General features: G+C 42.0%; 1 protein-coding gene across 5 annotated transcripts in view; it reads left to right on the forward strand.

Annotated features, from left to right (window-relative positions):
• GPSM1 (G protein signaling modulator 1) overlaps positions 1 to 14,277 on the forward strand; it is a 347,209-nt gene that overhangs the window by 228,504 nt on the left and 104,428 nt on the right. The gene's annotated exons all lie outside the window — the stretch shown is intronic.

Below are 14,277 nucleotides of genomic sequence, written 5' to 3' on the forward strand. Positions count from 1 at the left end.
ATTTTTACCGACCACAAGAATCTTGCCTACCTTCAATCAGCACAGAGACTCAATTCCCGACAAGTCAGGTGGTCTTTGTTCTTCAGTCGTTTTGACTTCAAGCTTCAGTTTCGACCAGGTAGCAAGAATACCAAAGCAGATGCTCTCTCTCGATCCTTACAACCCAAAGAGGTGGACGAGGATCCTTCTCATATTATTGATCCGGCAAAATTCCTCACGGTAGCCCCTATGAGAGTTCTTCCTGCTCCGCCTGGTAAGACTTTCGTCCCGCAAGACAAGAGGCTAGAAGTGCTTCGCTGGGGGCATTCTTCTAAGATTTCTGGACATGTAGGAATCAAGAAGACTCTCAATCTTCTCTCTCGCTATTACTGGTGGTCGTCACTTCGTCAAGATGTGCATGACTTTGTGGCCACCTGCGCAACTTGTGCTAGGAATAAAGTTCCTAGAAAATTGTCTTCTAGACTTCTGCATCCTTTGCCTGTGCCGGAAGGTCCTTGGCAGCAAATCGCCATGGATTTCATCACTGATTTACCTTGCTCCTCTGGTTGCACAATAATCTTGGTGGTAGTGGATCGATTCTCCAAGATGGCTCATTTCGTTCCACTCCCTGGTTTACCTTCGGCTCCAGAATTAGCCAAGATCTTCATTCTTCAAATCTTCAGACTGCATGGCTTACCTCAGCTAATCGTATCTGATCGAGGGGTACAATTTACGTCTCGTTTTTGGAGAGCTCTCTGTAAACTTCTGGGCATTTCTCTGGATTTTTCCTCCTCCTATCATCCTCAGACCAACGGGCAAGTGGAGCGTATTAATCAGGTGTTAACATCTTATCTACGCCATTTTACCAATGCCCATCAAGATGACTGGGTAGAACTTCTTCCCTGGGCAGAGTTCGCCCATAACAACCATTCCAACGAGTCTTCTACCAAGTCTCCTTTTCTTGTGGTATATGGACGTAACCCTGGTGTACCTCTTCCTGTGCCTCCGTCTTCCGGCGTTCCAGCTGCTGATGTCCTTTCTCATGACTTCTCTCAGGTTTGGCGAGAGACCAAGGATGCTCTTGTTCTTGCTGCTACTCAAATGAAAAGACATGCGGACAAAAGGAGAAGGGATCTGCCTCCGTTTCACCCTGGCGACAGAGTGTGGTGGTCTAGTAGACACATTCGCTTGAAGATTCCGTCTTACAAGTTGGGACCTCGCTATATTGGCCCCTTTGAGATCCTTAAACGCATTAACAATGTGGCCTATATATTGAGGTTGCCTGCTTCGCTTCGGGTCCCTAACGCCTTCCATGTCTCGCTCCTTAAACCCTTCAACCTTAATAGGTTTTCTTCTCCTACAGTTTTTCCTTTACCGTTAGGGGATGACAATACTTTTGAAGTGAGAGATATTCTGGCCATGAAGAAAGTTAGAGGGAAGACTTTCTTTCTCGTCGATTGGGAGGGATTCGGTCCTGAGGAGCGATCTTGGGAGCCTCGTGAGAATATTAATGCTCCACGTATTTTGAAAAGATTTCTAGACAGTCATGGGAGAGGGAGTCTTAAGAGGGGGGGTACTGTTACAACTGCCGCTTCTACTTACCTCTCCAGGCGTCGCGCTGGCTCCTCCTCGCTCGCACCCATTCCCGCTGCGATGTCCGTTGCTTCTCTTCCTCCTCGCCGCTCTTCTCGCCTCGCTGTCCTCCCCTCCATTGCGGTCGCTGCTGTTCCCGAGCTTCCTGTTCGGTTGGCTCCTCCTCGCTCCAGACGTCTCCCTGCTTCTCTGTTTCCTTCTTCTGCCACTAGGGGGCTTCAGCATGGTGCTTCTCTTCCTGCATTCTCTCGGTCAGTATCTGCTCCATTCAGGTGCTTTAGGGCACGGGCGCGGACTCCTTGTTTCAATTAACCCTTTTCTGCTCCTTCCCAGCAGTCCTTGCTTTCCAATCAGATTGTGGCATCAGGTATATCTGGCGTCTCCTCCCTACCAGCGACGCCTGATTATCGTGTGCATTCCATGCGTGCTTCTGGCCCCGTTTCTGACTTGTCCTTGTTTCTTTGTCTTGCCTTTTGGCTGGATTTCTCAGTTGTCCATATTCTCTCGCTTACTCTTCTGAGCCGTCCCTCTTGGTTTCCAGCAGTTGCGGTATCTGACTCCTCGGGCCTGCTCCTCACGATCCCTGTATAGGGGTTGGTCTCCCAGGTTCGCTCGCCGTTGGTGCTTCAGTGCCGTGACCCAGAGGGTCCACTCTCTGTCCGTTTCTTCCGTCCTCACGGTCGCAATACACACATGGTTGTTGCACTAACTCCCTGGAAACATGGAGGATAGCGACTTGCAGCAGGAACCGGAGCAGCAGCCGAGGCAGTAGCACCAGCACCATAGGAAGCAGGCGGACCCTAAGGCCAGGAGAAGTGGGTCTAGCAGCCAGTCCACGCAGCGCAGCAGATCTGCTGCAGTGATCAACTCTCCTCCTCAAGAGTTTCCTCTACCAGACCCGGGCCCTCTTCCACAACCGGTACCTACGTTCACGTCTGGATGGTGAGTGATCTCCGAGAAAGTTCATATTTTATAATGGGGTTCCTTCTTCTCCCTTAATAGGGAAAGAAGAGGTTGGAGAAAAAGAAATATAAATCCTGCCCCACCTGTGACAAAGCTTTGCCGGTAGCCAGGAACAAAAAGCTTTGTAAATCGTGTATTCAACGATTACTATGTGAAGAGACCCCCGATTTCGCATCTGACCTAAAAACGATAATCAGATCTGAGGTTCAGAATGCTCTTATATCTTTCAAAAAAGGGAAAGATAAGAAAAAAGAGACAGTATATTCCCACTCTGACCAGTCTTCATCCGAGGACACAGATTCTAACAAATCTGATTCCTCATTATCTTCCTCCGACGAAGATTCGGGCCGTCACTGTTTCCCTCTAGAGGAGGTAGATACTCTAGTAAAAGCAGTTAGAGCTACTATGGGGGTAGAGGATCCCCGTCCCAATAGAACGGCTCAAGACATAATGTTCGGTGGTCTAGGGCAGAAAAAGCGGAGAACATTTCCCCTAAATTCCAACGTCCAAACGCTGATTAAAAAAGAGTGGGAGAAACCTGATAGGAGAAACTCCTCAGTACCCTCGCTTAAAAGGAAGTATCCTTTCGAAGACGAGGCGTCTACTTCCTGGGATAAGGTGCCTAAATTGGATGTCGCGGTAGCCAAGGCTTCGAAAAAATTTGCGCTCCCGTTTGAGGATATGGGTACCCTTAATAACCCTTTAGATAAAAAAAAAGCGGATACTTTTCTCAAGGGGGCGTGGGAATCGGCTGGAGTTAGCTTGAGACCTGCGGTTGCTGCGACATGCACCTCCAGATCTTTAATGGTGTGGATTGACCAATTAGAAAAACAGATTAAAGACGGGTCACCCAGGAATAAGTTACTGGATTCAATGCCTGTAATTAGAGCGGCAGCAGCGTTCCTAGCGGATTCTTCAGCGGACTCTGTGCGCTTAACATCCAAAGCCGCTGCCCTTTCCAACGCAGCCAGAAGAACTTTATGGCTTAAAAGTTGGCCGGGGGATCTCCAGACGAAATTAAAATTATGTTCTATTCCATGTGAGGGACATTTATTGTTTGGGGAGACCTTGGATGACATCCTTCAGAAAGCTGGGGACAAAAAGAAAGGTTTTCCAAACCTGGGACCAGCTCCATTCAAACAGTCCTTTCGGAGCTGGAGATTTTTTCACCGAAGACCCCCCAGAGAACAGAGTAAATGGGAAGAAGGAAGGAGAAAAGACAGGGGTTACCTTTTTGGCAACACCTCCCGTGACAAAAACCCCTCCAAATTACATTTTCCCTATGTGGGAGGAAGACTCACTTCATTCCTTCCCGCCTGGAAGAAAATATCCAATAATACCTGGATCCTAAATCTAATTCACCTTGGTCTAAAAATAGATTTTCTCTCTTTACCCCCTCAAAATTATGTAGTAACAAAGACAAGGTCTTCAGCAGCAGAGCAAGCCGCACTAGAAAAGGAAATGATTTCCCTATTACAAAAATCTGTAATTCAAGAGATCTCCCCTCAAGAAATAGGGAAGGGATTTTACTCCCCGCTATTTCTAGTGCCAAAACCCGACGGCTCTTTTCGAACGATAATAAATCTAAAAAACCTGAACAAATATGTAAAAAATCAAAAATTCAAAATGAAAACAATAAAGTCTACCATAAAAATCCTCTTTCCGAACTGCTACATGGTTGTGATAGACCTAACCGACGCATATTATCATGTACCCATCCACAAGCAATCTCAGAAATTTCTCAGGATGTCAGTACCCATAGAGGGTCAAGTAAGAAATTTCCAATACAGAGCCCTCCCGTTCGGGATCTCAATTGCTCCGCGAGTGTTTACAAAAATAGTAGCGGAAATGATGGCCCACATAAGGGAACAAAATATATTAATAGTCCCTTACTTGGACGATTTTCTTATTGCAAGCGACTCGGCCCAAAGTTGCAGGGAACAGCGGGACCGAGTGATAAATATTCTAATGGACTTGGGTTGGCTCATAAATATAAAAAAATCAAAGTTGGAACCCTGTGAAATTCAGGAGTTTCTGGGACTAACATTAGACTCCCAGGTCCAAGAATGCCGACTCCCAGTGTCCAAAAAAGACAATATAATGATTATGATAGCACGAACTCTACACAACCCCTCCATGACTCTAAGGAAGGGGATGTCGCTACTGGGCTCTCTCTCTTCATGTCTGCCAGCAGTACCTTTCGCACAATTCCACACGAGAGAGCTTCAATGGCTTATACTGGAATGGCAGTCAATACTAAAAGACAATTTAGAAGGTCGCATCATTCTAAATTCCTCAGTTATTCATTCCCTTCTCTGGTGGGGAAAGAGCCGAAACCTTTCAAAGGGAATCCCTTGGGTACGAAAAATATCTCGGGTAATAACAACCGATGCGAGTCCCAGGGGGTGGGGGGCTCACATGGAAAACAGGGTGGCTCAGGGAGACTGGACAGTTCAGGAACTATCAGCATCCTCGAACCAAAAAGAACTTTGAGTGGTGTATCGAGCTCTTCTATTTTTTCTAACCTATATTCGAGGCCATCATGTCTGAATTTTTTCGGACAACAAGGTGACAGTAGCATATACAAACCACCAGGGAGGAACAAGGTCCCGATCACTGATGAGTTCCTCCGCCAAAATTATCAGTCTTGCAGAGGAAAATCTACTATCCCTTTCGGCACTACATATTCAGGGGTCACACAACGAAAAGGCAGATTACTTGAGTCGGACTCAGTTAAAACAAGGCGAGTGGTCCCTAAACCAATCCATCTACAACCAGATTACGAAGATGTGGGGAACCCCAACAATAGATTTATTCGCCAATTCCAAAAACAAAAAAGTAAACATGTTTTGCTTACTAAACCCGGAAGGGAACCCCCAGGCTCTGGATGCTTTTCTGATTCCATGGACCCACAAACTAACATATGCTTTTCCTCCAATTGTTCTGATCCCGGCAGTCATTCGGAAAGTCAGAGAGGACAAAACAAAAATGATCCTTATAGCCCCATTCTGGCCAAAAAGGACATGGTTTTCCTGGCTAAGGATGCTATCGGTCTCAGACCCATGGATCCTACCGAATATACCAGACCTACTACAGCAAGGGCCGATCTTCCACCCACAGGAGACAAACTTACATTTAACAGCCTGGATTTTGAACGGAGACTATTGAAACAAAGGGGGTTTTCGGACAACTTAGTAGCCACGTTGTTAAAAAGTAGAAAATCTATTACTACTAAAGCATATGGGAAAACATGGAAAAAATTCTTATCCGTCTCCAAAGTAAAAGTCCAGGATGGGCCTTCTATTGATAAAATACTTGAATTCCTACAAAAAGGTCTGGAACAGGGGCTGGCGGTTAGTACTCTGAAGGTACAAATAGCAGCTCTGGGAGCACTCTATAATCAAAATATTGCAGCCAATCCATGGGTAGTAAGATTTATTAAAGCGGTAACCAGGTCAAAACCTCTAGTTACTAAAAAAATGCCCTCATGGGACCTAAACTTACTTCTCTCTGCACTAACGGGTCCTCTATTCGAACCCATAAACACAATTTCCATTAAAACACTATCACTTAAGACTATTCTTCTGGTAGCTTTAACATCTGTGCGCAGAATAAGTGACATTCAAGCCCTGTCCTCTAACCCACCTTTTACAAAAATATTAGATGACAGTCACTCTTAAACCCGACCCGGCCTATTTGCCAAAAGAGGCATCAAAATTTCATAGGTCACAAGAAGTATCCCTGCCGTCCTTTTGCCCAGACCCTAAAAATGAGAAAGAGCGAAATTTCCATAATTTAATGTCAGAAGATGTCTAGTCCAATATTTAGATTCCACCAGGGAGTATAGGAAGGAAGGCTCTTTATTTGTCTGTTTTCAGGGTCCCAGAAAAGGATTCCGTGCATCCAAAGGTACCTTGGCAAGGTGGATAAAGGAGGCAATAGCCTTTGCATATTCATCCACGGGGAATACGATCCCGGATGGTATAAAAGCGCATTCCACAAGGGCAGTAGCTACCTCATGGGCTGAGAGGTCAGATGTATCAATTGAGCAAATCTGCAAAGTGGCCACCTGGTCATCACCATCAACCTTTTTTAGACACTATAGATTAAATCTAGCCTCTGTGTCTGACTTGACCTTCGGGCGAAGGGTTCTCGAGGCTGTGGTCCCTCCCTAAGCTTAATCTCTGTAATTCTCTCCATAGTGCTGTCATGGGAGACCGAGAAAGTCATAGTTACTCACCGATAACGGTGTTTCTCGGAGCCCATGACAGCACTCGCTTATTCCCTCCCATCACGAGTGCGGTGAGCACTTTTCTTATATATACCTTATCTAATATAACATAGGCACGGTGTTCCTCTAATAAGCAATGCTATAATATGTTTTTTTCTGTTGTAACTAGCCTGGAGGTCCTCCGATGCTCTGTAAACCAACTGATGCGAGGGAGAGGTATCGCCCTTTTTATCTGTAGGTTTCCTGTCCCTGAAGGGCGGATCCCTTCTCTCCGTAGTGCTGTCATGGGCTCTGAGAAACACCGTTATCGGTGAGTAACTATGACTTTCTGCAAGCTGTAGTCAGATCATTGGGACAAGTTCTGCAAAAAATCTGTATGTGAATGTATTGCAAGATAATATAGTGGTTGGGATCCACGTCAACCTTAAATGGGGTTGTCTTGTGCAGGATTCTTAGGACTTACATCCATGCTGCACACTGTATGGGAAGAGCTTGCTCACTGTACTGCCAGAATTGGGTAAAAGGGGCTACATCACTGTAGTGCACAAAGGAAACTCTGCTGTACCATGGATTGTTGTCATTTTACCGCAAAGCCACATTCAAAGGGCTATCCCAGACTAAATAAGATATCATCTATCTCAGGATCGGTGACGAGTGTTAGACCAGGGTGGGTGCCACTTTTGGGACCCTAAAGATCATCAGAACAGATAACTTCTGTCCTCTGTTTTCTCCGTGACTGGGAAGAGTTGAATCCACCAACTTTACACTTGAAACATTGTTTGGCTATCTATCTTCATCTCTGCCATAGACAGAAGCGTTGTCTTTAGCCCGCAGGCTCTACACTCCTCTATGCTTTATATATTTGCTATGACTTTCCTGCAAACGATTTTTGTTTGTTTTTTCCCCTTGGAAAAGACACAAATGCTGAGTGCCGTTGACATCAGACGTACTTTTCTGACAGTAGCTGTTAATTGCAACCATGAAGGTCAAGTGTGCTTTTCATTTGCAGAAAAAAAAAAAAGAAATTATACCGCTTCAAACTAATTGCCCATCAGCTGAAGTTAATCAGAGAACTCAGACTTTTATGTCTTTTTATGCGACAAGGAAGAGAGCTGATTGCGGCTCCAGGATTGGAAAGTGTTGGTATTGGATACCCAGTGATTACTTATGACAATTATTTTTCCTGCTCTAAGCTTTCTCATATACACGTTAAGTAAAAAGTAATCCGAGCCCTCCAATCATCTAATTTGTGCTGAGGCCTTCTTACTATCCCCTGATAGATGATGTTGGGAGAGAGAAGGATCTGACCTGTTGAATTTCATCTCCCAAGTGCTCAACCATCGGATCACACTTGTGTATGGGATGGTAGCTGTCAGCCGATCGTTCAGCCAGCAGCTATGTCTTGTGTATGGGGCCCTTCAGTTACTGTGTCCTATCTGTATGGCTGAGTTATATGGGGCGATTTGTAGGTCATCTCTTAGAAACTATGGACAGAAGTCTGACCCCCTTCCGACAAAATCGATACCTAAGAGACTAACCCAAAGGCCTCACGGGGCCTAGAGCTGCCAAAGTTATGTTTCTGTGAGTTTACCCTGAAATTATAGGAATCTATGCATGCAGCATTTTCTATTCAGTAACTATAGAGACGTCCATGTTTGCTCTTCCAAGCGCTGGTCTTCTGCTGCATTCATTTATCATGTCTACGTAGACTAATGTGCTGAATTGGGACAGCGGAATGACAATTTACATGGAGATTTTTAGGAGATGCACGTCAGAATAAGTGAAGTAAGTGCTGCTTCTCAAGAGATGCCTGGGAGCTGAGATTCAGAATTATAAGGTGTAAGATTTTTTTTTTTCTTTGCAATTATGATAGAAAAATTGAGTGGTAACTTTGGTGTGAAGCAGCAAAACAGGAAGATATTTCTAAATCTATGAAACTGAACCACAGTCCTAGACAACAGCCAGAAGTGTAGACATAGTAGATGAAAATTGCAGTGATCGTTTATTGTTAACCCCTCTGTGACTGCCTCAAATTTTATTAAAAGTGAACCTGTCATTAGATTTCCTAATTCTGATAAGGCTGGTGTAGTTACTTTGAAGATTAGTGTCAGAATGGCTGTATAATTTAGCTGAAAGTGTAAATTCATTTCTGCCCTCTTAGCCTGTTTTGACAGCTCCTCAATGTCCCTCCTCCCTGCTGCTTCTGAATCTCTGCTGATCTAGCCATATTGACAACTTCTCCGCATCTTTCCACCGTGCTCCTTCTGAACTTTTACTCATCTAGCCATATTGAGTTCCTCAGTGTCCCTCCTCTCTGCTGCTTCTGAATTTTTCGCTCACCTAGCCATATTGACATCTCCGCATTCCTCCTCTCTGCTGCTTCGAGCCTGATTGACAATTCCTCAGTGTCCCTCCTCCCTGTTTCTTCTGAATTTTTGGTGACCTAGTCATATTGACAGCTCCTCAGCGTTCCTCCTCCCTGCTGCTTTTGAATATTTGCTCACTTGATTGACATTTCCCTCAGGGTCCCTCCTTCTTACTGACCTTTCACACTGCTCAGTACATGCCGCAGCTGTTAGGCAGGGTGTACGGTGAATGAATGCATGTGCTTTCCTGCTATTTAGATGGACTTATAAAATTCTCAATAATTAATACTAACATGGATTTTCACTAGCCTCAACATGTCTAAGATCTATGTAAGATCTATGCAACTTATATTGTGACTTATTTAGCAACAAGAATGTGTCCAAAATTCATGTAGGACTGGCACTTCAAACATAATCAGATAGTCACTCTTCTACTGACAGTCCTCAATAGAAGCACAAAGAGATCCAGAATGTGTAAAAGAAACAATATTTATTAATAAACCTTTAAAAAATGACAACAGTAGAAAAAAAGAAAGTTAAAAAAGCAGAAAATGTCTCACACCAGGAGACACCACAAATTCCACAGACGTATTTCTAACCAGGTATACACACAGCCAAAGCTATCAGCATGGTATGAAAATTTTTTGTTTTTAAATAATGTAATAAATATTGCCTTGATTCACCAGGCTACAATGGTAAATAGAGCAAATAGCAAGAACCTAATTATGAACGGCAGTCCCCTAAAATAATCCATGCATACAAGCACTCAATAATGAAGGGGTACACCTAATAAAATAAGGTATATGTAGTATAGCTACATTGGGGTGGGGAGACGCCACTTTCATGTTCTCCAGGTAGCTATACTACATATACCTTATTTTATTAGGTGTACCCCTTCATTATTGAGTGCTTGTATGCATGGATTATTTTAGAAGATTGCCGTTCATAATTAGGTTCTTGCTATTTGCTCTATTTACAATTGTAGCCTGGTGAATTAAGGCAATATTTATTACATTATTTAAAAAAAACATTTTTTTTTTCCATACAATGCAGATAGCTTTGGCTGTGTGTATACCTGGTTAGAAATAAGTCTGTGGTGTCTCCTGGTGTGAGACATTTTTTGCTTTTTTAACTTTTTTTTTCTACTGTTGTAATTTTTTTAAAGGATTAAATATTGTATCTTTTGCACATTCTGGATCTTTCGTGCTTCTATTATATTGTGACTTGTATGGAGACAGTTCTGTACAGTATGCAGAGAATTTTCGTAGGTGCAGACCACTTCTCTGTTCACCAACAGGAGCTTAAATTTTTTTTAAAACATTTGTGAATTCAAGGCCTCGTTGGTACATTGTGCACACTAGTAGGGAATCCTACAGATGCAAATTTGCAAATACACTGATGCCAATGTTATAGGAAGCCAACTGGCATTTTTTCGGAGTGTTGTAGACAAGTTTGTACTGACCGATCACAGGACTGGACTCAGGGGAACCCGAGTCATCAAATAATTATAGATTTCAGCACCAAAGAATCTGTGCTGTCCAGTGGGGTCACGCACCTGTTCTGTGTACCTGGGTCTCCTCTCCTCTGGTGGTCTTGAAGGAAACGAAAACAAACATGGTGGAGATATCATACAAAGCTACCCACCGAGACAGCCTTCTGCCCGAATGTATGTGGTGCCAAGATTGTAAAAGGTATTTATTTACGTTCCTTCTGTATTTATTTCCTTATTTATTTTTAATGTCCACTATTAGCCAGCCACGGTGCCTGTTGTTTCATAGGTGTTTGCTTTGACAGTGTTACAAATGCTGCCCAGAGCTGGTATAAAACACTCCATGGAAACTGTCCATGGCTAATATGCTTACATTGATTTATTCACTGGAGTTTTAATTGGGTTCACAGCCACCGAGAACCCTTTACCAGTCCCGTAATGTCACCGTATAGGTTATTAATTTGTTATGTTCTGCTCTCACGGTCAAAAAATAATGAGTTATAATGTGATCTGTGATTTTCGTCCGCAGCATTAACTCACAAACACCGTTATTTATCTCAACTATCAGCGATTCTTTTTTTTTTCCCCCTTTAAATTTATGGTACACAGGCTACATTGAGCCAAAGCGGCTTATCCCTGAACTGGTCCAGCCAGCCTGTACTCGGTTGTCCGATGGGTTTCTTACTGTAACTTTGATCTCAGTTTCCATTAAATAAATGCAATGAAAGTGACGGAGTGAAAATTATATCATGAAAATATATTTACCTTTCACAACAAACACTTGGGAAGGTGAACTTATCTGCGTTAAATCACTGCATTCAGCCGTATGGTTGATTTGTGGAAACGTTTTAGGGGAAAATGACTCTCCAGACACATTTTATATAATCTGGAGTTTACAAAAATACCATAATTTATCATTAACCTTTTGAGCTTATTTCATGAGAATATATAATTTATTATATGGAATAAAATACATGATTCACATTTATTTTGTGTCATAAAATGCAAGTTTTATTCATTCATATAGTGGAATCGTAGCTTGTAATGTTATACAGACGTCCGGGGATGGCAAACTTGGCAGATGCTTAGGGCCTAAACTTCCTGCCCCTCTTCCGAAGCATTCAATAAAAAAGCTGAGTGTGTAGCATGCGACATCAAACTATTTGGCAATACTTCAGATTATAAGTAAAATGCCTTATTAAGCTAAACAATACAAGAGCCAAATACGTTTTTTAGTCACCAACGTTAAATAAATAATAATAAATATAATTGATAAACACGTAATTTTCATTGACCTGCCTAGCTTTAACAACTACAGTACTATAATACTACTTTGCTCCTAATTTTTATATAGAAAGATATAAATAAAACTAATGCTGCCTACATGTATGAATACAACAACTATTATTCAGTCTCCAATGGACAAGAAAATAGCTGTTATAATACAACCCCCATGTACAAAAATAGAACTACTAAAATTCTACCCCCTATATACAAGACTATAACTTCTACAACACTGCCCCCCATGTACAAGAAAATAACTACTATAATACTGCCCCTATATACACGAATATACCTACTATAGCATTGCCCCCTATGTACAAGAATATAACTACTATAATACTGCCCCTATATACAAGAATATAACTACTATAATCCTGCCCCTATATACAAGAATATAACTACTATAATCCTGCCCCTATATACAAGAATAAAAACTACTATAATACTGCTTCTATATACAAGAATATAACTATTATAATACTGCCCCTATGTACAAGAATATAACTACTATAATACTGCCCCTATGTACAAGAATATAACTACTATAATACTGCCCCTATATACAAGACTATAACTACTATAATACTGCCCTACTGCCCCTATGTACAAGAATATAACAACTATAATACTGCTCCTATATACAATATACAAGAATATAACTACTATAATACTGCCCCTATGTACAAAAATATAACAACAATAATACTGCTCCTATATACAAGAATATAACTACTATAATACTGCCCCTATATACAAGAATACAACTACTATAATACTGCTCCTATATACAAGAATATAACTACTATAATACTGCCCCTATATACAAGAATATAACTACTATAATACTGCTCCTATATACAAGAATATAACTACTATAATACTGCCCCTATATACAAGAATATAACTACTATAATACTGCCCCTATGTACAAGAATATAACTACTATAATACTGTCCCTATATACAAGAATATAACTACTATAATCAGGGCCGGCGTTAGGGCCAGGCAGACTAGGCAGCTGCCTGGGGCCCCCACTCCCTTGGGGGCCCCCAGCATCTACAGCAGAAGCTTCACTGATAATAGTATTACACAGGCCAACAAAAAACAACTTTTTTTATGTTTCTTTGATGAAAATAGGCAAATATTACTAATTTTGGGTCGAGAAACTCAAATATACCCACAGAATTGTTTAATTAGCTCTCGTTTTTTAGATACACGCCATGGATGTATGTGCTGTAGGTAGCGAGAAGCATTCATTACAAGAGTATAAATTGCACACAAATGTCATGTTCAAACTTGAAATATTGTTTAAAATATGATTAAAATAGCAAGAACACAATACATTAACTGAACACAACAGTTCAGACAAGACCTATTCACGAGAACGCTTTCTTTTTGCTTGTCTATTGAAGTTTTCTTCTGGTACATCTCTGATTAATGTCCAACAGTAGTCTGCAAGCATGGAAGCATTCCACTTGCCCTGATATCTTTGTTCCATATTTAAAATATCTTGGTGGAATCGCTCACCATGCTCATCGCTTACTGCACCACAATTGTCCGGGAAGAAATCCAGATGAGAGTCCAGAAAGTGTATTTTTAATGACATGTTGCAGCCTAATTTATGATACTTCGTAAGAAGGTTATTCACAATATCAACATAGTTATCAACTCGTCTGTTTCCCAAGAAGCCACGTACAACATCTCTGAAGGCTTGCCATGCCGCCTTCTCATTGCCTTGTAGGATCTCGTCAAAATTTCCATCCCTAAGTAGGTCACGAATTTGAGGACCAATGAAGACACCTTCTTTCACTTTAGCATCACTGAGTTGTGGAAACTTCCCTCTGAGGTAATTAAAAGCATTTCCTTCTTGGTTCATTCCCTTAACAAAATTTTTCATAAGACCAAGTTTAATGTGTAGCGCCGGCAGAATGATTTTACTGCGTTCAACAAGTGGACAGTGTTGAACATTCTTAATTCCAGGACACATTTTGTCCCTTGTAGGCCACACTTTTATATTGTAGTGAGAAGATCTAGCACGGCTGTCCCACTCACATAGGAAACAGCAATATTTTGTGTATCCCAACTGCATGCCTAACAATATTGCAACCACTTTCAAGTCTGCACAGATCTGCCATTGGTGGTCACTGTATTTTATTGCGTCCAGAAGCAGTTTCATATTGTTGTAGGTTTCTTTCATGCAAACAGCATGGCCTACAGGAACGGAAGGAAGAACATTTCCATTGTGCAATAGTACAGCTTTTAAACTAACCTTTGAACCGTCGATGAAAAGTCTCCAATCTAGTGGGTTGTACTGAACATTCATAGCGGACATTAAACCATCAACACTGGTGCAGAAAACGAGATTGTCTTGC

This window comes from Ranitomeya variabilis, chromosome 2 (genome assembly GCF_051348905.1).
Source record: "Ranitomeya variabilis isolate aRanVar5 chromosome 2, aRanVar5.hap1, whole genome shotgun sequence".
Lineage (NCBI taxonomy): Eukaryota > Metazoa > Chordata > Amphibia > Anura > Dendrobatidae > Ranitomeya > Ranitomeya variabilis.